This window comes from Xyrauchen texanus, chromosome 18 (assembly GCF_025860055.1).
Source record: "Xyrauchen texanus isolate HMW12.3.18 chromosome 18, RBS_HiC_50CHRs, whole genome shotgun sequence".
In the NCBI taxonomy this organism is placed as follows: Eukaryota; Metazoa; Chordata; class Actinopteri; order Cypriniformes; family Catostomidae; genus Xyrauchen; species Xyrauchen texanus.
Genome location: NC_068293.1, coordinates 23,045,979 through 23,070,348, shown reverse-complemented (window position 1 = coordinate 23,070,348; position 24,370 = coordinate 23,045,979). Strand labels below are relative to the sequence as shown.

General features: G+C 42.0%; 1 pseudogene; it reads left to right on the top strand.

Annotated features, from left to right (window-relative positions):
- LOC127658805 (dynein axonemal heavy chain 7-like) overlaps positions 1 to 24,370 on the top strand; it is a 66,465-nt pseudogene that overhangs the window by 16,261 nt on the left and 25,834 nt on the right.

Below are 24,370 nucleotides of genomic sequence, written 5' to 3'. Positions count from 1 at the left end.
TTTTTATCAGCACAGAGTTACCATGGGTCAGAGGAGTGAAACATTTCCACTTTGTCTCAATTCCCATTGCACGCTCCTTCTCCTCTCTCCCTCTCTCAACTTTTCAGCTGTGGATCAAAGCCAAATGAATCTGACATTGAATATAAATTGTGTTCACACTCAGCAGCCCAGAGAATTGCAGATCTGTGAAAAACAAACTATTGAAACTGAGAACTAAAACCTTATTTGACCCTAGAGAATTCTGGCCTCCAATCAGTACGGTTTTTTCCAGAAAATGTCCCCATTTACCATTGGTTGTACAAACAGATAGTCCCTCACCAAACTCACTCTGCACTGATCGAGCCACTGTTGTTGCTTTGGGCTGGACAGTCCTCTCAGACAAAACAAGAAATGCTTTTATAGCTCCAAAGTGTTATACTTTTAGGTGAAATCAACCTTCATGTTAACTGCATATTGAGCCGGGTTACAAGAATGATTTTTTTTGTACACATCAGCTTTTTAATGTTATAAATAACATAATTGTACTTGATTGCTAGTCAAACAGTATAGTCTTTGTCTTCTGAGAACTGAAAAGAATGCTCATTTTGAAGTGCAGATCCCCTGAAGCAAACTGGAGTTAAGTGTATGACTCATGGTCATGGTTAAGACCTAGCTGAAGTATATCCAGCGAACTTAGATTTATGATTGTTGCACTTCTTTACCCTAAAAAATTTACTTAGTGTGCCCAAGGGAAAAAGAGAATTGTTCCTTTAGAATATCATCAATTGTCTATCCTCATATGTTCTGTCAATTCTATGTGCAATTAAAGGGGTCATATCATGCATTTTTATTCATTGCTTCCCATTATGGTCCTTTTATAATCTAGCAAGTTTTTTAAAAGTCAGTTTTTTTTTCTACTGTGCCTTGAATACTTGTATGAAAATGCCTTCTTCACATGTGGAATGTGAAACAGCAATTTGGTACATTTACTTGCAAGTTTCACTAACATCCTTCCATAACAAAAATGCTTCTATAATTGCCTCTTTACAAAGCATGCATTACATTGTGAAGTGTTCATAAAACAATTGGTACTTAAATAACTTAAATAATCTGGGTGCATCCATAAAAACCAAACTTTGAGTCTACAAAATTGGCATTAGATTTTTTTTTTTTTAATTGTCAAAATAACTCAGAAGAGAAGTGCCAACTTAATTTTTACTGCAGTATATACTTGGCTGTAGTTACATTTACATTTATGCATTTGGCAGATGCTTTTATCCAAAGCGACTTACAATTATTACAGGGACAATCCCCCTGGAGCAACCTGGAGTTAAGGGCCTTTCTCAAGGGCCCAACAGTGGCATCTTGGTGGTGATGGGGCTTGAACCCCTGACCTTCTGGTCAGTAATCCTGAGCCTCAACCACTGAGCCACCACTGCCCCCATAGTTACTCTTAATGTTTCTTGCTAGTGTGCCTATAGTGTAAAAATAAGAAACCTGTAATATCACAAAAAGTAAATCTCTTACAACTGAAAAAGGCAGAGTAGAATTAGAAAAAGACACTGACCTTGACAGTTCCTCCTCGCTTTTCTTGTTTTTTTTTTCGAAATTTTGAATAACGTCTGCTTGAATCATCTGTGCATTTTTCAGAAATGAATACATTTGTGTCATTTTCACAGCAATCTTTGCACCATCACACTCGAGACCACAGTCTTTTTCCAACTTGAAATTACTTCTAGAGACAAAGGCATGCTCTAAACCCCTCAGGTCTAAGTTGCAAATGACTGTGATGGTAAAGAATGAACAAAGACAATGTGACTGAATGCCATTCTCCCTCTGGAGACTTCAAAATGTGGCAGCACAAGCAAATTTGTTCTTGAGTGTCAAGCCTTTTTCTCTCCCTGTGTTTATCATGTCAAAGTTGAGGTTTCCAGAAGAGAATGAGGATATTCTGTTGCTGAGATATATTATTGATGTTCCCTTTACGAAAAGCTTCACTACGATGTTGCGCTGCTAATCGCTACGGGGAACAGCTTTAGCTGTGAGCCGAGCTGAATAATGTGTGGAACACGTCAATGAACATTGACCGGAATTTATAGCCTCGGCTGATGTAATCATTAGATGCACCTGAGGCCAGGCTATAAATGGATACGTCACCAGGTGTCGTCAGAAACTCTTTTTCAGAGCTGATTCTGTTTCTGTGTGTTTCACAAACCCTGTCAAAACTTTCTTTCCTCTGTTAGAAGTTAGAATCAGTTAGGCAGTGTGCAGTGAACGTTGTTCTCTTCTGTTTAGAAAAGAGAGAATGACTGAAAGTCACGAACGGTGCGTGTTCCCTCTTCAGCTCTATAGCTGAAGACGACACACATCAGTTTTTACTCTGCTTGTTTGGGGGTAAGAGCACGCTGCTCGCGTTGCAGCAGGGCGGTCGCGAGCACTGCGATTTGCTTTAACAGGCAGAGTGTGTCGTGCTCGCCTCGCTTGCTTCCGGGAGTCAGCACTCACGAAAAAAAAAAAAAATCGTTCGTGGGGCTCTTGCATGGATTTGGCTGAGGAGCAAGAGACGGGTTGATCCCTTTCTCTCACTCTCTCCCCAAACCCAGCTGGTCCTTCACACATGATCTCGACGCTTCTTCGGGTCATGAGGTGGATCGCGATTCTCTTCCCGCCTCCGAGCTTTCCGTCCACGATAAAAAAATCTACGGAGGAAATTGCTCGATGTTGTTACTCGTGCGGTTGCCAGGTTGGAGTGGCCACGCGAAAAAGAGACCCCCAAACGCTCCAAATTAGGGGATATATTTTATCTTCCAGTCTAAGAAAGGGAACGCCTCATGGGTCCCTTCCCTTCTTTGATAACCTCCATGAAGAGCTTTTTCGCTCATGGAGAACCCCCAAAAATATATATATATATATATATATATATATATATATATATATATATATATATTTCCTTCCGTGTTAGCATACCCTCGACGTCATTATATTCGACTATCGTGGGTGCTGAGGCACGGCGGTATTCAGTGATGCCGCCGGTCGAAGAGACGCTTACGGGCTATCTCTCGCGGGCTCGGCATCGTCACTTAAGAAGCCCTCTCTCCCCTCAAAGCCTTGTAGGACAACCTCCACTTTAGTGGGAAGGGCTTATCAAGCAGCAGGTCAGGCTGGTGCTGCTCTGCACACTATGCTGTTTTACAGGCGTACCAGGCTGACCCCTGGACGACCTGAGTGTGGGTTCTGCGCTGACGAGCAAGCCGCAGACCGCCTCGGTCCTGACTGAAGGGAGGCTCAAAAACAAAGCGTGGCGAGTCGTGCTCCTCCTCCCAGGGATTGGGGACAGTCTCGCCGCCCTCGCCAGCCCCGAAGCAAGACCCAAGAGAAAACCCTGACGGTCTTGCACCTAGATTAGGGGGTAGCTCCCTCGGGACGGGGCGCGTGTTTCACTTCACCCCTCCCGGTACCCTCCATTCCCGCCACCTCTTGGTGTTTCGGGTTGCAGAGGCTTCCATCAAAATTGAGTGTTTTCGCTGTTCCTGCATTTTATTCAGGACGCGAAACACCCGACAACCCCTCAACAGGAAGTGTTAAAATATAATACCCATCTCAGAGATCCTGGCAGCGTGGAAACTCCTGCCGGATATATTCTTTTCTGTGGGTCTTATAAGGGCGTCAGGATTTAATTCACTCGCCGCTTTTCCGTGTTTCAACGGCGTGTTCTCACTACCGTAAACCGGATTTCTTTTTTTTGTAAAAACAAAAACTCATTCTCCTGGTTAAAGGGGCCATGGTATGTGTTCCCCTTCCAGAGAGAGTGTTAGGTTATTACACTAAATACTTCCCGTTACCCATGGAGGGTGAGGGGTGGCATCTGGCTTAGATCTTAAAGCTTGAACTACCCGTGGGTGTTCAAGTCCAAGATGATGCCTGTCAAGACGGTCGTGTCTCAAGCCCTACAACTCGTTTGGCTGGTCACCATCGATCTTATGACGCACTTCTATACTTCATTTAGAAGTTCTGCCACAACATGGAAAGTTCCTGAGGTTCACTTCCGGGGGCGAAGTCTTCCAGGGTCAGGTTCTTTCACTCAGCCTAGCCCTTTTTACCCGCACATTCACAATGCATGATGTAGCGCTGGCTCCTTGCGACTCCGGGGCATCTGCATTCTGAATTATGTAGACAACTGGCTGATCCTAGCGCAGTTCCAGGAACTGGCAGTTCAGCACAGGGACATCGTCTTAGCTCATCTGTTTCTCTGGGGTTGAGGCTCAACGCCAAGAAAAGCGTCCTCTCTCCCACTCAGAACACTGTCTATCGGGGCATCGTATGGAGTTCAATCTCAATCGCGGGCACAACTGTCTCCCGCTAGGATTGAGTCCATTTAGATCACCCTGAGCAAAGTCAGGCTAGGTCAAGGTTGCACTGTTATCAGTATCAATGATTTCCAGGTCTCAGGGCTGAATGCGTCCACAGTGATCCCTCTGGACCTTCTGCTCATGAGACCGTTTTTGTTGTGGCCAAAAGCCAGGGGATTCTTCCAAGGGCCAAAACCCCTAGGCTAAATAGGGTTACGCGCCTCAGGCTTCGTTCCTTTCTATGTGGTTCAGACCCGGTTTTCTGCCTTGGGTCCCACTCTAGGTGCGTCTTGTTGTCGCAGGCTGCTAACGACAGATGCCTCCCTGATGGGCGGGGTAGCGGCCTTAAGTGGTCGTCCAGCTTAAGGGGATAGGAGGGTAGGACCTTCTTTCTCAGGCTCAGGGGACATATTCTTGGTGGGCGGGGTGCCCTCTAAGAGGCATCCTTGCTAGGACCTCTTCATAGGGTAAGACCCCCCCCCCCTTCTTAAAACCTCTAGAGTCAGCGTTTGGTAGACTTCTGACTCTCAAGATGGTTTTTCTTATGGCAATTACGTCTCTGAGGAGACTTGGGTACCTACAGGCTCTGTCTCTCTTGCCGGCCTGTTTTGAGTTGCCCCAGGTAGGACCAAAAGCATTCTTTGCACCCTCACCCTGACTACTTGCCCAAGGTGCCTTTCGCGACCCTTGGCCGGTTATTCTCTAAGCCTTCTGCTCCCTGCCGTTTGTAACTCCGGAGCAGCTAAGACTTCTCAGACTTTGTCCAGTCTGTACCCGTCAGACTTATGTCCACCGCGATTTGCTAGTGGTGTAAAATCAGGGCAGCAATTCTTCATTTGGAAGCCGTGACTGGGTGGCGGTCACGTCCTGACAGACTATGTCACTTTGGGTGAGGGACATTACTGCCCGGCCTACGAGTGCGCGATCAAGCTTCGCCAGTAGGTTTTAGGGCGCACTCTACCAGAGGGCTCTCCTCCTCTAAAGCCTTGGCTAGAGGTCCCCTCTGCAGCAAGTTTGTGGTGCGGCAGGTTGGTCCTCTCCGCTCACATTCATCAGTTTTTATGACAAGTTTGTGTTGCGATAGGGTTCTCTTCGCACACATTCATCAAACTTTATGGGTTAGATGCTTTGCTACTCTGGGCTCTTATGCCCTTGAGTCAACATCTCAGCTCATGCCTGAACAAGTTTGTGATGCGGCAGGCTGGTCCTCTCCGCTCACATTCATCAGTTTTTATGACAAGTTTGTGTTGTGATAGGGTTCTCTTCGCACACATTCATCAAACTTTATGGGTTAGATGCTTTGCTACTCCGGGCTCTTATGCCCTTGAGTCGACATCTCAGCTCATGCCTGAACAAGTTTGTGATGTGGCAGGCTGGTCCTCTCCGCTCACATTCATCAGTTTTTATGACAAGTTTGTGTTGCGATAGGGTTCTCTTCGCACACATTCATTGAACTTTATGGGTTAGATGCTTTGCTACTCCGGGCTCTTATGCCCTTGAGTCGACATCTGAAGCTCATGTCTGAGACCTCTCGCGTTTTTGTGAGTACACTGCACAACCGTAGGGGTCCGGACAGCCCCAAGTGCGGCGGCGTGGGTATTGCGTTCCCCATAGCGCTTAGCAGCGCAACATCATGCATCTAATGATTACATCAGCCGAGGCTATAAATTCCGGTCAATGTTCATTGACGTGTTCCACACATTATTCAGCTCGGCTCACAGCTGAAGCTGTTCCCCGTAGCGCTTAGCAGCCCAACATCTCGTTCCGCTTTTTTCAGGGAACAAGGGTTACACATGTAACCCGAGACGTTAACCTTCCTAAATTTCTGGCTCATTATTTGCCTTGATTTGATGTACAACACCATTCTCAACAAATACGGGTCACACATCAATACACTCATCATATACCAAAAATTATACATTCATCAGTATTTATAAATCTGCAACAAAGCATATGTAAATATCAAATAGTTATTATTTATTAATTCCTTTAGTGATTTTGCCACAACACTAGCTTCTCAATCATTGTTAATCTGTCAAGGGCATCACCTCTGAACTATTCCCTGGAATCAATCTTCCAAAACCAGACTACAGTGTGCTGCTTCAGGCTATTAAGGAAAACAGTGCTGAGATGAACCTGCAGGTCACTGATTTTTTTGCTTTTACAAGCCTGCAAAAAATGTGGATTAAATCAGAACTACTTAAATTGTACCATTAAAGATGAATAACAAATGTGTTTTAAATAAAGGGACTAATGGAGAGAAGAGGGTTCAGATTACAGTTTTATGGTCAGTTTGATACTGTGTCCCATAAGTGGCCAGATGACATCCTGACAGTCAGCTATAGGGCATTCACCACTTCCCAGGTACAGTTACCCCTCTGTCTGTCCAACCATCCAGCCATCAACCCAGCATATTGTTCACACCATCATCATAAGCAGTCCACACCAAAAGTGTCATACAGTGATGACTTGAAAAGTTTTGGAAGTTAAGGTAAAATTCAGTAGTGAGAGTGTTCTTCGTGCTGTCTCGTTTCGAGTTTGATTGGGACACTTATTCATATAAAGTCCTGCCATTTGTTTCAGCAGCGGTGCTGTTGTGCACACACCCACAGGCCTGCAATGCCAGACCCGCGTTAACGTGTATTGGTCGAGGAATAGCTTAATACAGGGGTGTCATACTTAATTTAATCCTGCTCCACATCAGGGTTTATATGTGCCCTCAAAGGACCCATTAAAAATGTGGCACCAGCACATGCTTCGGTTTGGTAGCACCCATGCAATTACAAATAATATTACATATTATGCACAGCACTAATGCAAAATGCATATAGGGGCAACATTGTATAATTAAAAAGAAACGTTACAATCTTAGATTAACTCATTTTCAGTGCTACCATAATATAATAAATATGTTTAAGAATTATGAAATATTTGTCTCCTTGCACATACAAGCAATGTTAATGAATAGTCAGCTCTCACTAGAAATTAAGGTTTGAAATTGAGATGAGTAAACTGATAGTAGACCAGCTGTACAAGCAGCATTATCCTATAGCGGCAGTCGGAATTTCCTCAATACCTTACATAGTCACATGTTAACTTACACATGCTTCACCTATGTTTAACACAGAAATAATGTCTCACCATGTACAGAAAAAAATATGTGTACAAGCAGCTACTTGATAAATACCTGCCTGAGTAATACAGCTCTGAATTTTCTCTCACCATGGTAACACAAAGTCTGAATCTGAATCTTTTAGCACTGACACAAATGTTGTTCATAGCGCTGTGAGACCCGTATTCCCAAAGGATTACAGTATAAAGCTTGGAATGGAAATACTTTAACTTAAGCAGTTGTTGGCAGAAGACATGGTTTACAACTAATGTCATTTGTTCAGCAAGAAAGGAAGTAAAAGAAACTACTAAGGAACAAGAGTAGATATTCTAATAGCTGTAACTGAGGAATAAAAAGCTAAATAATAAGAGACAGGTGTCAAGAATCTGCTTTACACATAATTTCATATTTGATTGTCACTGCTTTGCTCAAGGCAATAAGAAGTATGCTGCAGAATCTTGGCTGTTTTTGCAGAAAACCCTGTTTCAGCAGAATGCTGAACTAGATCAGAACACGAGGATGCATTTCAAGTTTGTGATATAATAAACAAATGATAAAGCTGTGGCAGGGTGATTGAAGACAGACATGGTGGAACTTGACTTCGAATTGGCCTTGAAAGGCTTGAGACTTAATTGGACCCTGCTTCAGACATTTAAGAACATGTCTGACTGGAATCTATAAAGTGTTATAATAAAATTATACAAGTACTGTAATGCCAGTTTTATAACTAGCCACAGCTCACGCAGCAAATTTGAGATTTTGTGTATTGACTGTTCACTGCATTCCTCCTCAGAGTCCTGACAGAAAGAGGCTTATCTTTGATGGGCCATTGGATGCTGTGTTGATTGAGAACTTGAACACTGTACTGGATGACAACAAGATGCTTCGTCTCATGAGTGGGGAGATCATCAAGATGTCCCCACAGATGAGTCTCATCTTTGAACCCATGGACCTGGAGGTGGCTTCAACAGCTACTGTGAGATGGACAGGCAAATTTTAACTATTTTGAGAATAGTTACAAGAATAGTGCACCCAAAAATTTAAACTTTGTCATTTTTTACTTACCCATGAGTTGTTCCAAACCTGTATGATTTTTTTCTGTAAGGATCACAAAAGGCTCTAGACTGCATTTTCCAAAAGCATGACAAGCTTAAGTTGATCGTAGAGACCATTGGTGCCAGTGGTTTCCACGACATTCTTAGCTTACGATGCCTTTGGGAAATGCAGCCCTGATCTGTTACAATGAAAATAGATAGAGATCGGGGGCTGACAAGCTCTAAAAAGGACAAAAAGCACCATAAAAGATAAAGAAAAGTACTCCATATGACTCATATAGTTAAAAAAAACTTTTCTGAAGACCGAATAGCTATGGTATTTGTAAGAAACAGACTTAAATATATGTGGTTAAATTGGCCAAATGTTGGTTGGGTCATTTCCAATCAAATGAAAGTTGGTAGCTACATGTTGTGTCCAAGGTAACAGGTTCTTATTCTACATTTTATTACAATAAAACCTAGCTCACAGTAGTAAATCACTTAATGGTTTACCTTACCTAAGCAGAATGTCTAAGTGATTCAACACAACACCCTTAAGTAATTTTCTTAGGTAAGGGGAAATCATTATTTTAGTGTTATACTTAAGGTGTTTTATGCAACCGGGCACTGATATGTAGTGAGACATGTTTCATTTTCTATTATCACTAGAGATGCTTCAGCAGACACTTGTGTATTTCTAATATATTCCTATGTATATTCCTGTTATATAGTTCACCTACAAAAGAAGTCTACAGTGCACATGTTTCTATTAGGTAAAGTGCAACCTTAAAATATGATGAAATTTGATGAAAATGTATCATCACATTTCCCAACACATTTTTATATATCCCTATCAGAGGAGACATCTCTCTGAAACTGCCATCATATTCAAGACAGGCTCGGTCTTTGATGTTTGGGTTGCAAAAAAACTAGGCCATCAAATCAGATTGTCATTGTCATTTGGCATATTAGAAACTTTTCCAGAAAACCTGTCAAAAGATGCCTTATCCAGATCATTGGCAATGCCACAATAATACACCCACACTGCTCTTCCTCTGACTTACATCCTCCCCATGGCAAAATGGCATGTTGCTGCTGGATTCCTGCTTTCAGAAACACCAACGTGATTTCCTCCCCTTCTTTATCTCTGTGTCTTGTGCTAAGATGGCTTTGTATCTGCTTCACATATCCCAGCCTGAGGAAAGGCTCTTAAAATGATGTCTCTCAGCTCTATCTGACCCAGTGTGGGCAGAAGACTCAGATTTAATAGAATGGATGATGATGACGGAGATTAAATGAACGTGATATGGAGAAGGGAAGTGTGCAAGAGCAATATCAAAGTGTGTGTATTTTTTCTGTTGTTTGTGACTGCCACCAGATCAGATCAATGCTGACGCTAGAGATAAAGCCAGAGGGAAAAAGTGAGAAAGATATCAAATCTGTATTGGTCTCGTCTTGCTTGGTCGGAAAAACAAATGCTCTAGCTATAGCATGAACATAAACCATATCACTTTGGTCTGATCTGTCTCTTTCAATCTCTTTCTTGCTCTCTTTCACTTTTAGATAAAGATGCATGACTCATAAGTGAGGCCTGCTGAAAAATAGACCAAAGTTCAATCAGAATTCAGTTGAACAAGCTAACTTGTTCTTAGAGGTCATGCTAGCCTTAGAAGTCTCCCACGGCTTAACACATGCGCATACATGCCCAGTTTCCAGTCCAAAAAAAGTGTTGTATCCTAATGTGTGTCTACACCCTTTAGAAAGAGCTGATGTGTTCATCAAGCTTGAAAATGACAGCTGTCTGTGTAGGTCTCTCGTGTGGTATGATATATATATACATATATTATATGCATGTATTTTCTTTTTCTCAAACGTAATTCTTTCAAAACTAACTAACTACAATAGTCATAACTCAAGTTGTCATAAAATGCACTGATGCTACAGAAAATACAGATTATTATTATTTTTTATTTAAAACACAATTATCATAGAGTCTGCAAGGAATATGAAAATGACTAGTTGTTCCATGGCCTCAATTAAGTACAGAAATTTTCTGTCCCAATAATCACAGGCTTCTGCATTTGAGGGTTCTTTTGTGCTTACGTGCCAACATTGTGTTCAAAATGGCATAAAAAGCTAATTACAGTATGTGCTTTCTTTAAAAAACTTTCCCTGACCTTCCTGTTTTGTCTGTTAGTGCTTTAGTTCATGTTTGTTAATAACATTTTTGTCAGGCCAAGAGGTGATTCTTTATTCTTCTTTATTTACAGTCATAATTATTTCACAATCTTGTGTTTTTCATTCATCTGTCAAACATTGTGTTGATATTTATTATCTCATGTTGAAAACCTGAATATTACAGTATCACAGCAGTCTTGTGCGCCAATAAAACGGTATGATGGCACACAAACAATCATCTAGCTGCAGGTTCCTGGTCAAGACTATGGAGTGTGTTCTGTCTATGCATTCAGGAGTTATCTCCCATGTCCATTACAAGCCTGGTGAAGTCTCTGATGAATCTAATGGACTGCATGATGGATAAGTTCAGAGAAGAGAGCCAGATAAAGAAGATGAATGAGAGAGACATCTGCTCCTGGCTGGAGGTGAGCAGCATCCTGTTATGCAACTGATTTACTCAAGCATTAGACATATACGTATAAACAGGGCAAAAACTAACAAGATTGTTTGTTAATATTAATTTAATTTTTAAGGCAAGCCTCACTATTTCTATTGGTCATACTTGGGGTTAGAGATTAGAGCAAACCCCTAACCCCACATATTAGACTTTAGAACATTTTCGAGTTTTTGGTACAGACATGAATGATACCTTATAACGTTCAGCTTGTTGTGGAGAGGTCTGCTATTGCTTATCTAGTGATCAGAAACCAGTCACTGCCTTGATCATCATAATAAAGGGGTATCAATGTACAGTACATACACTACCGGTCAAAAGTTTAGTAAACCTTGACTGAAATGTTTCTCATGATCTTAAAAATCTTTTGATCTGAAGGTGTATGCATACATGTGTGAAATTGGTTTAATAGACAAAAATATAATTGTGCCCCCATATTAATTTATTTAATTATAAAATGAACATTTCATAAAAAAAATATAAAAATAATAAAAAATAAGTTGGACAACTTGGACCAAAATGTTTAAAAAACAAACCAGGGTGATACCTCAAGAAATTGGTTGAGAAAATGTCTGCAAAATCTATAGGCAAAGGGTGACTACGTTGAAGATGCTAAAATAAAACACAATTTTGTTTTAATTTTGATTTTGTTTAGTCACAACATAATTCCCAAAGTTCCGTTTATGTTATTCCATAGTTTTTATGACTTCACTATTATTCTGAAATGTGTATATGTATATATATATATATATATATATATATATATATATATATATATATATATATATATATATATATATATACTATATATATTTATATATAATTGATATTGCTGGTTTCTCTGACCTGTTAGTTGAGTGGCCATTTTTTTATTGTTCATAATGTCTTGTGAAATTGATATTTTTATTTTAAATTGTATAGTGTATAATATTATTATTTATTTTTTATCTTATTGTATTAACTGCTTGGCTCCTTATTTTAAATTCTGTTTATTGCTTTTCTTGACTATTTTATTATTATTATTTTTTCCCTCTTGTCAGTATTTGTTTTGTGTACTAATGCTTTGGCAATATTGTATGTAAACACAATCATGCCAATAATGTATTGAATAAATTGAATTGGTAAAACTATCTGAGGACCAGAATACCACAGATATTAAGGAGTGGGCTCTTTTGTCTTAGACCATTAAGCAACCACCCAGAACACCCTTCTAACCACAAAGCAATGAGCTAACAAACAATAAAATCACCTTAGCAACCAAATAACAATACTATCACAACCACCCACAACATTTTTAAATCCATTTATATGTGCCAGAATATTAACACTTGTGTCAATAAATCTGACCCATAGAGAGATAGTATGTTTAGATATGCAGAACAGATGTCATAATACATGAATACAGAGAGACTGCACAATCTCATCTTTTCATTCGTTTGAGTTATCAGCTCTCATGGTTAACCAATCAACATTAAGTTCACTGAGTTTTACTTGCAGGAAGTTTTTATTGCTTGTGTGATTCACTGCCAATACATGATATTGATTGCTTCTTAAAAATACCTTCGCTTATCTGCCCTGATAGGTCATCTCTTGGCCGAAGGCAACTTTTGCAATCTTTTGTGTTGTCTGAAGTATTGCTGAAGTCAGTCAATATGTCTGCATTCCTCGTATAAAGGTAATAATCTTTCTCCACCTTCTCCTCTGAGATGGAGATCTTATCAGTGGATCAGAAATTGCCAACCAGGACGGCGAGTCTCATTGAGTAGCTTTTACAGGATCAATACTTGGAAAAGCTCCCCAACCACCCCCCAGCCCCCTAGATAGGAATGACTTTATTTGCTTCCTCTCAGCTGGTCATCAGTGTATTGCACACAAATTGAAAGCACTTTTTTATGGTTTATGCCTAAAGAGCACAAAGCATTTTGTCCCAAATCAATGCCAGCAGTGTTTGTATTGATTGTCATTTTTTGCTGAAGATTGATCTAAAGGTGGAATTGAGTTTGTAAAGGAATAGTTATAAATAATTTAATTAGCAGACATGGGAAGGCCAGCAGTGATTAAACGGAGGAGTGATTGATAGAAGTAATGATTTAGATCATTTATTAAAAACAAAACAATATATCATACCAATAAATGAATTTATTGAATTACGATCAACAGTAAGACAATACTGAGCTGTTTGTTAATCTAAAATCTACCAGTAGCTTTGACATTTCCCACTACATACTGTAAAAACAAAAGCACACACACACACACACACACACACAAAGATTAGGGAATTTAACGCTGTAGCAGGTTCTGTTTTAACAGTTCCAATTTCTTTCTCTCTCTTTCTTGCATATAGGGCATCTTTGTTTTCTGCTTCATTTGGTCAGTTGGGGCAAGATGTACTGAAGCTGGATGGGTAAAGTTTGATGGTTTGGTGAGAGAGATGCAGGCAGGTGGTCTCAGTGAAGAGACACGCACACGCCATGGAATTCTAGAACACGTGGAGCGACCCACCAAGCAGCTGACAGTGCTGTTTCCCACTGAGGGCACCCTTTATGAATACCGCTTCCTCAAAGAGGTTAGAAAATGTTTTCAATACAGATTGGGCTCTTTTGGGAAGTTTTGCTTACATTTCTATAATTCTCCTGCTCATAAACACTTATAGTTTACAGCTGCAACTCATTTGCTGAAGAGTAAATGTGCAGTCTCACTAGGCTTGAAAAATTTACATAATATGATGTCATACTCTAGGGCTTCTGTTTTAATAATAAAAGAAAATTATAATAAATAAATTAAATATATATATATATATATATATATATATATATATATATATATATATATATATATACACACACACACACACACACACACACACACACACACACACACACACATCGTTTTACATATTTTAGTGGGCTTAAATTATTTACACCACTTTTCCACAACATTGCAAACTATGCAGCTTTAAAGCATCTCATCTCATCTGAGAGTCTTTAAGGTTAACTTTCTAGAGAGCATTTAGTACAACTAAGATGTCTAGCTTGGTTCAGGATTAAAAATACCAACTTGACTTGCTCTATTTTTACCAAACATGCAAATGTTGTCATCATTTATTTACCCTCATGTTGTTTCAAATGTGTATAAATTTCTTTCTACTGCAGAATGCAAAAGGAGATGTTAGGCAGAATGTTAGCCTTAGTCACCCTTCACTTTCATTGCATTTTCATTTGTGGGTGAACTAACAGTTTAAAACACAATTTAGTTTCAAACTGCCTATGTCACTTAGGATTTTATTTAATTTTTTAAATAAATTATAACAAAACAAAAAGTTTTATTTATTGATTTTTAGAGCCAATAACCTTGCGAAAATGGCTTACATGAGCACTGATACTCTTACAGGGTTCAGGCAGATAGGTGTTGTGGACTGAAGAGTTAAAGCTGTGCCCCCAATCCCAAAGATGTGCAGTTCAACTACAAAATTGTGCCCAAGGAGAACACTGTCCGCTACACTGCCTTCATGGAGCTTCTCATTACTCATCAGAAGCCCCCTATCTTTGTCAGTCCCACATGAACTGGCAATATTGTTAAAATGGAAACATAAAAGTTAACAATGTTTTAGGATTTAAAAAAATTAGAAATATTGCAATAATTTCCATTACCTACTATTTCTAGGTCACTTATCAAATTAGCAAATTTGTGACAGATTGTGGTAAATCTTTTGTAAGGAATGTCAGATTTCCTTTCCATCCTTTCCATAGGAGCACACAAGAAACCCTTTGGAACATTCTCAAATCATATCTGGAGGCCAGCTAGAGAGTATTCTGTTTTTAAAGCAAATGGGAGACATACCAAATACTGAAATTCTGAAATGTTCATTTTGTTATTCTAATTATATAATTTGTATAAAAATAATAATAATAATAATACAAAAAACTAGCTTCAAACCAGCTGTGAATGTTACCTCTCATATGACTGTGAACGAGCACATGCGCATGTGCCCACACATGACTTTGTGTTTGTGTGTGTGCTGAGGGATGGTATGCCAGCAGATTGTGATAAGGGTCAGCAGCTCGAGACCAAATGTGGCCCACTGTGAACCCTTTTTCCAGAGAGAGAGGCATGCAACACTCCTATTTTGGTCGGCGGTACGGTTCAAAAGTCACCAGGCTGGAGATCCATCAGCCAAACAGCCTCATCAATTACCTGCCTCATTGTACTTTCATTTTACATACACACACTTGTGTCATCAACACAAAATCTCCACAGTCACAACTTTGGAAGTTCCATAGTGGAAGTGCTTAAAAGGGCAAAGAGTACAGTGGTGACATTTCCTCTACGGAGGGGAAGTTATTTTTAGAGAGCAGAATGGGTTAGTGTTATGTACTGTAAGGATTAAAGCTGAAGTGTGTAATTTTTTCAGTGTTAAAATACTTACTGCTTCCAAACTAATTATGCAGAGACAACTAAGTAAGCCATTTGTAGGTTGATTTCTTGAAGAGTTTAAACACTGGCATTGTCAAAGCACTGCTCTGTTTTTTTGAGTATTTCCATCAGCCTGACACAGCATCACTTGCTCAATCAATGACAGGGGCAGGAGTATCTGTTTATCTGTCAGACAGGAAGTGTTCAGAAAACCTATACAGACTTCAGCTCAAATGAGAATTTTGTCCAAAAGTCTTATTCAAATCAGTCTAATCTGAATCATATGTTATTGCACCCACACACTTTCTTTATATAACCCTGCTCTTTCCATTTTATTTTGATTTATTATTTCATAATTTGCCCCTCATGAATCTTTGGCAAAAATTTGGAAAATGCTTGAATGACCCTCAAAGTCTCTATGTTGTTAGTGTGAAAGACTTGCAGTTGCTGATGACTTAATTACCTTCATTTAAAACATTAATTATAAATTGTCATTTTACACTTGGCCACCTGGCTCTTTCACAGAGTTTTGAAGGAAGAAAGAGATTGTATGTGTCAGCCACAAGTGGAACAGCTTCGGATTTCACAGGCTCTTCAAACTGTAATGAGTGAGGACTCTTTGAAATGTGCATATATTTACATTAATTAGTCAACATTTGATCCATAATAAGTGTTTTATATTGGCTGAGCATGAGGTTAGTTTTCACATTTAGGTCAATTTAGAATTTTACAGGAATTTAAAGAGATCCTTTTAACCTTATCTGTGTTTCTTTCTAATATTTGTTTATTAGAAAAGTTTATAGAAAACTATTTTCATAGACTTGTGTACTTACAGCAACTCTTATAATGGTAAGTGATAGACATTTGAATAGAAATAATCTTGTCTCACACTTTGATCATGGGTTAAAAAATAATAAATGTTCTGCGACATCTGTGCTAATTAGAAATAATCAAGTGCCAAAAACTAATTAATGAAGTGTCACCTAATCCACCACAGGACTTTTTAAGGAATCATCTGAAGAAGGATGTGTACAGTCCTCTGTTGATCAACTTTCCAGCCCAAACGACAGTAGCGCAGACCCAAAACACAATTTTGTCTAAACTAGACAAGAGGAGTTTTTGGCCCATTTTGAAAAAAATTAAAAATAATTTTCTTTTTGTTGCTGTAGAGGTTGATTCAGTCTCGTTCAAATTAAACTTAAATATTCATTTATGACCGTATTTTGTGCTTGAAACACTGGCTGCAAAGTGAATCTTCATAAAATTAAATTCAACTAATTAAAAGAACACTCTTGATTACAATGGATGGTGGTTGAGAAACAACTATAAAATACAACACTTTAATGCCATCACTGAGATGGTTGAAAAAGCATCAGATTACCGTAGTGTTAAAAAATTAACACAGTACATTTAATAGTCTTTATTTAACTTATTTTGACTCTTTTCGACTACTTTGATGTGTGGTGTTTGTGGATGATATGAAAATGCCAGCAAGAGAAGTCTATGGAGCACAGCCTCCAGTTGAGCTCCTGTGGCAGTGGCTAGAACACTGAAACTGGTATGACTTGAAGGACTGCTCCATGACCAACTTGGTGGACATCCAGATCATGTTGTGCCATGGGTCCTCCAGGTGAGTTCATGTGGTAAATTATTTCTATCAGGAAGACTTGCAGACTTTAGTGAAATTGAAGAGGACATTTATTTGATGAATATAAAACAGAAAAGTAATGTCTCTCTTTGGCGTAGTCTGGCGGTCCGAAGTTTTACTACTCGGAACCATCATATCCTGCCGGAGATAGGAGGCAGGGGTGAGGAGCCTACCCCCGTGCAGCACGGGACTCAACTGGTGGTGGGGTGGTGGAGGTTGCCGCGTTAGCACACTGAAACAGCAATGTGATAGATTGTGAGCAGACATATAAAGCAATGGCTTACATGTGATTGGCTGGGAATTACCAAGCTAATGGTGCGATGATGTACAGCTGCTAGTCTTCCTGCTAGAACTACGCTGCGCTTACATATACTCTTACAGGCATACTAATACTTTTTGTTGTGAGCAAATGCACACACAAACAGACCATGGGAGTAAACTTAAATCATGAAGATAAAGAATCAATCAATCAGTCATTCAACTAATACTATTGGATAACACCCAATTCATTGTTTAACATTTACTGTACAAAGTAAAAATGTGCAGTTGTTACCTTAAAAAGCAATTTTTTTGCCTAATCTAAGCCTTATAATTTACTTGGTTGGTGTAACCCAATGTAGTCAGATGATTTAGTCATTTTAATTAGCATTTTTACATTTGAATACAACCAGTTTGTGTAGATGTTACCACGGGAAGCACATTTTTAGAATACCTGACAAATGTTTTTACAGTGTTATTAAACATCAAAATCAAATCAATCAAATCAAATAACTTTATTGTCACATTACCATGTACACAAGTGCAACAGTAGGTGAAATTCTTGTGTGCAGTTCCAAGCAACATAGCAGTCATGACAGTGATGAGACATATACCAATTACAGTAAACAACATACTTACACAACACAATTTACATATCAAATGTACACATGCTTACACAACACAATAATTATATACAATGTACAGTAACAATACACACAATATAGAATACACAATATACAATACAATAAGTAAAGTGTATATGAAATATATATATGCCTGATGGTAGCAGTTAGAACAGACCATGACTCGGGTGGCTGGAGTCTCTGCTTTTTTCACACACCGCCTGGTATATATGTCCTGGAGGGAGGGAAGCTCACCTCCGAAGATGTTTCTGGCAGTTCGCACCACCCTTTGCAGGGCTTTGCAGTTGTGGGCGGTGCTATTGCCGTACCAGGCGGTGATGCAGCCAGTCAGGATGTTCTCTACAGTACTAGTGTAGAACCGTGTGAGGAAGAAGGGGCGCTGGTGAGCCTTCTTCACAACGGCCTCAGTGTGGACGGACCATGTGAGTTCCTCAGTAATGTGGACACCGAGGAACTTGAAACTGCTGACTCTCTCTTCCGGTGCTCCATTGATGGTGATGGGGCTGTGTTCTCCTTCTTTCTTCCTGAAGTCCACTACAAGCTCCTTGGTTTTACTGACGTTGAGGGAGAGGTTGTGCTCCTGACACCAGCATGTCAGAGTGTGCAACTCCTCTCTGTAGGCTGTTTCATCATTGTCGGTGATCAGACCTACCACCGTCGTATCAGAATACAGGAATACAGGAGTGGGCTGAGAACACAGCCCTGCGGGGCTCCAGTGTTGAGGGTCAGTGATGAGGAGATGTTGCTGCCCATTCTAACCACCTGACGTCTGCCTGACAGGAAATCCAGGTTCTAGCTGCACAGCGAGCTCTTTAAGGCCAGAGCCCGGAGTTTCTCATCAAGCTTGGAGGGCACTATGGTGTTGAATGCTGAGCTGTAATCTACAAACAGCATTCTCACATATGTGTTCCTTTTTTCCAGATGGGAGAGAGCAGTGTGTAGTGTAGATGCAATGGCATCATCAGTGGAGCGGTTGTTGCGGTAGGCAAACTGCAATGGGTCCAAAGAGGGGGGCAGCACAGAGCAGATGTAATCTCTGATTAACCTCTCAAAGCATTTGCTGATCATGGGGGTCAGCGTAAACCTTGATGTCGTCATCAGAGGCGGACCAGAACATCTCCCAGTCAGCGTGATCAAAACAGTCTTGTAGCGCAGAGTCTGATTGGTCCGACCAGCACTGGATCGTTCTGAGGGTGGGTGCTTCCCGTTTTAGTTTCTGCCTGTAAGCGGGCAGAAGCAGAATGGAAGAGTGGTCCGATTTGCCAAATGGGGGGGGGCAGGGGAGGGATTTGTAGCCATCCCGGAAAGGAGAGTAACAATTATCTAAAACCCGGTCCCCTCGTGTGTTGAAGTTTATGTGTTGGTGGTATTTTGGAGCAATTGTTTTAAAGTTGGCTTTGTTAAAGTCCCCGGTAACAATGAATGTGGCCTCAGGGTGTGCGGTTTCCTGCTCACTTATGCTCCCATACAGTTCCTTGAGTGCTCGGTCTGTGTCGGCTTGTGGGGGGATGAACACAGCTGTGATGATGACCGCTGTGAATTCCCTCGGTAGCCAGAATGGTCGACACAGAATCGTGAGATATTCCAGATCAGGAGAGCAGAAAGACTTGATGAAACGTACGTTCCTCTGATCACACCATGATTTGCTGATCATAAAACATACACCACCACCTCTGCTTTTACTGGAATCTCCGCAGACATCCAGGTTTCTGTAAGACAGATAACACAGCAATCTCTCGTCTCTCGTTGGAAAGAGATCCGCGCTCTCAGCTCGCAGAGCTTGTTGTCCAGAGACTGAACATTTGCCAGTAGTATACTGGGTAGCGGGGGTCGATTTGCATGACGTCTTACTCTGATGAGAACACCGGCTCTTTTTCCCCTTTTCCTTCTGCGTTTCCGCGGCCGAGCAGCCCAGACAAAGGGCTCCGCCGGCATGTTTGTAAACAGCAGTCGGCATTGAGGAATTTGAAGTCCGTTTTTCGATGTGTAATTGTAGAACCAATGTCCAAAAGCGTTTGTCTGTCGTAAACAATAAGGCAGACAACATCCAAGACAAAAAAACAAAGAACTGTAAACAAAACAAACAATAAACCGCAGTGTTGTATCAGAGCTCGCAACACAGCAGCCATACTCGGCGCCATCTTGAGTGCATTACATCGTTGATCACAGTAAATTAAGACTGTCATGCTTTAGGAAGTGGATCATACTTTGTGTGCAACTTTGAGATATTTATTTTTCTGTTGTAGCAAACCAAGTAATTATGATATCTAAACATGATATCATGGGATGGACTTAGCAAGTCTAATATTGGACATTGGGTACCGTTTGACATTTCTGGCATGTCTTTCCATGTTATACATGTCAATTTTCATTGACATGTGGTGCAAGTGGAGGTAGGAACCCTGTGACTCCTCGCTTTTTATGTCATTTCATCACAGTGACCATTAATGTGTCTAACGACAAAACGTCCTGGTTACTTCCGTAACCTCCTTTCCTTCATTGAGGGAACGAGACGTTGTGTCGATGTAGTGACACTAGGGGGTCACTCTTGAGAGCCCGAGATACCTCTGATCTTTGATAAAAGGCCAATGGAAATTGGCGAGTGGTATTTGAATGCCCCTCCCCTGGACATACGGGTATAAAGGAGGGGGTGGGTCCTGCCCAATGGGGGAGGAGGCTCTACGAGCATGGAGACTGGGGCAGATGGACCTCTGCCCAAGGAAAACAGTTTGCCAACTGGGAAAATTTCAGTGGAATACACATCGCTAGGGGTTGCCCATGGGGAACCAGTGCATGCGGAGCACCTGTCCTAGTATGGGGCATAGTTAGCACAAGTACCGGGCTGGCAGTGATTTTCTCTGCAAACTCATCTGCCGCAGGGCTAGGAGGAAATCAACCAGGGAACACATTTGTTGATCGGCTCAACCCGGAGATTGTACAATCTCGCAAAGGTGTTGGGTGTAGCCCAGCCCGATGCTCTGCAAATGTCAGCTAGAGAGGCGCCACTGGTCAGAGCCCAGGAGGCCGCCACACTCCTGGTGGCATGGGCTCGTAGCCCTGCAGGGGCAGTACATGCTGAGCCTGGTAGGCAACATCTATGGCATCGATGATCCAGTGGGCGATCCTCTGTTTGGAGACAGCACTTCCTTTCCGCTGCCCACCAAAGCAGAAAAAGAGCTGCTCAGAGATCCTAAAGGTCTGCAAGCAATCCAAATTGATGCGTAAAGCGCGCACCGGACACAGCAACACTAAGGCCGGGTCTGCCTCCTCCTGAGGCAGCTCTTGCAGGTTCACCACTTGGTCCCTGAATGGGGTCGTAGGAACCTTGGGCACATAGCCCGGTCGGGGTCTCAGGATCACGTGAGAGTAGCCCGGACCGAACTCCAGGCATGATTCGCTGACAGAGAACGCTTGCAGGTTCCCAACCCTATTGATGGAGGTGAGCTCCGTCAGGAGGGCAGTCTTCATGGAGAGTGCCTTAACCTCTACTGACTCTAAGGGCTCGAAGGGAGCCCCTCGCAGGCCTTGCAGGACTATGGAGAGGTCCCATAAGGGAACGAGGTGTGGCCTGGAGGGATTCAACCTCCTGGCTCCTCTCAGGATACTGATAATCAGGTCATGCTTCCCCTAAGGACTTGCCGTCCACTGTGTCGTGGTATGCAACTATGGCAGCTACGTACACCTTCAAGGTGGAGGGGGACAGCCATCCCTCCAACCTCTCCTGCAGAAAGGAAAGCACTGAGCTGACTGCACATTTCTGGGGGTCTTCTTCTAGGGAAGAACACCACTTAGCGAACAGATGCCACTTCAAGGCATACAAGCGCCTCGTAGAGGGGGCTCTAGCCTGAGTGACGGTGTCTACCACGGCAGGTGGTAGGCTACTGAGGTCTTCCGCGTCCCATCCAGGCCAGACCTGGAGGTTCCAGAGGTCTGGTCGCTGATGTCAATGGTACCCTGTCCCTGAGAAAGAAGGTCCTTCCTCTGGGGAATTTGACAGGGAGAGGCTGACGTGAGGAGCGTGAGGTCCAAGAACCAAGTCTGGGTGGGCCAGTAGGGAGCAACTAGGATGACCTACTCCTCGTCCTCCCTGACTTTGGACAGTGTCTGTGCAAGAAGGCTCACTGAGGGGAATGCATACTTGCAAAGTCCAGGTGACCATCTGTGTGCCAATGTGTCTATATCCAGGAGTGCCTCGTTAAGGCGTACCAGAGCAAGAGTCCCGTCAAATATCAAAGGGTGAGCAGTATTGGCAACAACTCGAGGAATATAACGCCCCAGCCCGTCTTGGAGGCATCGTTTGTAACCATGATGCACCTGGAGACCTGTTCTAAGGGAACCCCTGCATATAGAAATACGAGATCATTCCAAGGGCTGAAAAGGCGGTGACAGATTGGCATGATGGCCACGTGATGTGTCCCGTGGTGCCATGCCCATCTCGGGACTATTCCCATCTATTAAGGATGTGCTGAATAGCCTCCATCTGCTGCTTCACTGCCAACAATTGCTGGGCAAAGTCCCCGACGGTGTTGCTGAATAGGCTAGCCTGGGAGATGGGGGCATTCAAGAAGCGTGTCTTGTCGGCCTCGCACATCTCGACCAGATTAAGCCACAGATGGCGCTCCTGGACCAACAAAGTAGACATTGTCTGCCCGAGGGACCACGCCATGACCTTCGTTGACTGGAGGGCAAGGTCAGTCGCCGAGCGCAGCTTTTGCATCAGTCACGGGGCGTAACTACCCTTGTGCAGTTCTTTCAGCGGCTTGACTTGGTGTACTTGCAGGAGAGCCATGGCGTGCAGGGTGGAGGCGGCTTGTCCTGTGGCACCGTAGGCCCTGGTCATCAGGGACGACGTAAGCCTACAGGCCTTGTACGGGCACCTTATCCACTGGGGACATCGCTGTGTAACCCCTGGCCGCTCCGTCATTGAGGGTAGTGAGAGCAGGGGAGCCAAGAGATCGGGGCCAGGACAGGTGCCTCACACAAACTCGTCTGCTCCTCGTGCACCTCTGGGAAGAAAGGCACTGGGGTGGCTGTGAGCCGCGAGGGTTCAGTGGAGAGTGGAGGGTTCCACTCTGGCACAATGTTCACGGCAGCCCGGGAAAACAAGTCCGTCATCTCAGCGTCAGCCTGTGAATGGGCGACCACACCCGAGGGGGGAAGCGCAGCTGAGGTTTCCACATCAGACAGAATGAGCCTGCTCTCCGATGCTGCACTCGAGAGCTCATCGCCTTCACGGGCACCGACTTTTTTTTTACTTCTGGAGTGATACAATCGATTTTGGGTCAGAAATAGACCAAAATGTAACTCCTTTTTCACTATAAATCTTGCATTCTCCTTGGTGTGATCATGTTAAAAGCAATATTACACCTCCTTGAGCTCTGCGAATGTACACGCTCTGTACACAAGCTCTGCACTTGCATCAAGTGTGAGGAAAGAGCTTCAAATCATGATCACACCAAGAAGACTGCAGATGTTAAGATTTATAGTGAAAAAGGAGTTACATTTTAATTGGATCACTTAAGAAGACATGATTTAAACCACTTGAGTTGTATGGATTACATTTATGTCCACCAAAGCAGAAAAAGAGCTGCAGATCCTAAAGGTCTGCGTGCAATCCAAATTGATGCATAAAGCGTGCACAGGACACACTTAAAAGTGTTTGACCCCATTGACTTGCATTGTGTTGATGTAAACTCAAAGCCTTTTCATGGCACAATCTTTTGTAATTTCTCTTTTTCCTTCACAGAATAGCAAAGATAGTGGCCCCAAAGAAAGTGAAGCTGGTGCAGGTAGAGGAGAAAATGAAGGTGGCAATGGAAGTCCTCTAGAATAAACAGGCTGCTTTGAAGGAGGTGAGGCCAATCTGGCCAAACTTCAGGAGACCCTTGAAGCCAATAAGAACAAAAAGGCTGACCTTGAGAGTCAGGTAAGCAGAGAATGCATGTCATAATCCACAAGGCACAAGAATGCTACAGAAGATTTTTACAATCGACAAAACATTAGTTACTGTTCATGAAGGCTTGTGTATTAATCACACCATTTTCAAGTACTTCTGTCTCTATTTTTTATATTAGTTATCTTCCAGTACAGCCCAACCCTTATGATAGTCTTCCCTCTTTGATGGAAGTTTGTTTACATACCATCCCTTTCAAAGGAATTTAGTTTGTATCTTTACATCAAGAGGAGCTAAGGGAATGTTTTCCTTTTCTTCTTTGTTTACTTTCCTTCAGATCATTTTTATGTTCGAACTTTGAAGTTGTAAGAGTGAAGCTTTTGTTTCTAAACCTAAACAGATACACAG